Raw genomic sequence first — 1,209 nt, forward strand, 5'->3', positions numbered from 1 at the left:
TGAGTATGCTGCTCTGGTCCAGTTTGTACAGCCAGGAATGGGGATTTCCAGAATGACTTATCTCAGGTGAACTGTGATTGGTCATGAATATGTATATATGTCTGTGTATTGAATGTAAGTTTCTTCTTGCCTGAATATACGTGCTGGCGAAGCACTTTGATGCTCTGAGCTGTGAATGATAATGTGTTTGTGCTTGAGAACATGGCAGGTAAAGCACAAGTAGTGTTACACAAAAACCCTCACCATAAGTGTATAGATAGGTGCGTTCAGATATGCAGCATCAAAATCAAAATGATCAATTAGCATTCCTTCCGCTCCAGCCTTGGTTAATGCAACTCTAATTGTTTCCATGCGAATTGTGGGGGCAAATGATTCATAATAATCCTGTCCAACCACCTGAGTAAATCCCCTCGCAACTGATCTTGCCTTATATTTAACTTTCCCATTTGGCAATTCAGATTAGGAAAATACTTCATTTGACACAAATGAGTTATATTTCGCCTCCATGGCTTGCGGCCAGGCATCTTTCTCTTCTGAGGCTAAACGTAATGCATCATTGTAATCAGTTGGAACTTTCACAAACACATGGTTAGCAGTTACACCATACTTTTGAGGTGGAACACCTTTTGTAGATCTAGAGGACACTCTTGGCACTACTCTGATCTGCACTTTGCACACTCTCAGAATCTGCATGTATTTTACATGTATTTTACCTCTGGCATATTTTCAAAGTCATCATTCATAGGTAACAATACTGTGGATGGTAATTAGTTTGCATTTATCTTAGGCCATTAGCATCCTCACAGAATGTAGCTGACCGACTGAAACTTAATGCATTGTGGTCATTTACAAAACGGTAAGACTTCATTCCTGTCTGATACCCCAGGAATGTCAACTTTTTTCCTCTTTCACCACCTTTTCTGCGTTGTTTCAGAGGTATATTGACCCATGCTTTACTGCCAAATATTCTGATATGATCCAAACTGGGATCATTCCCATATAAAGCCTTGTATGGAATATTGTTTGTGGCACTTGTCCAAATTCTGTTTGAAATATAACAAGCATTTTTTGCTGCTTCAGCCCAGAACATTTTTGGCAATCCAGCATCAATTAGCATTTGCAGTACTCCTGCCTTTCTCTGCATCTCCATTTTCATGACACATGGATACATTAGCAATCCTACAATTCCTTTAGCTTTAAACCAATGAG

This window comes from Euleptes europaea, chromosome 5 (genome assembly GCF_029931775.1).
Source record: "Euleptes europaea isolate rEulEur1 chromosome 5, rEulEur1.hap1, whole genome shotgun sequence".
NCBI classification, from domain to species: domain Eukaryota; kingdom Metazoa; phylum Chordata; class Lepidosauria; order Squamata; family Sphaerodactylidae; genus Euleptes; species Euleptes europaea.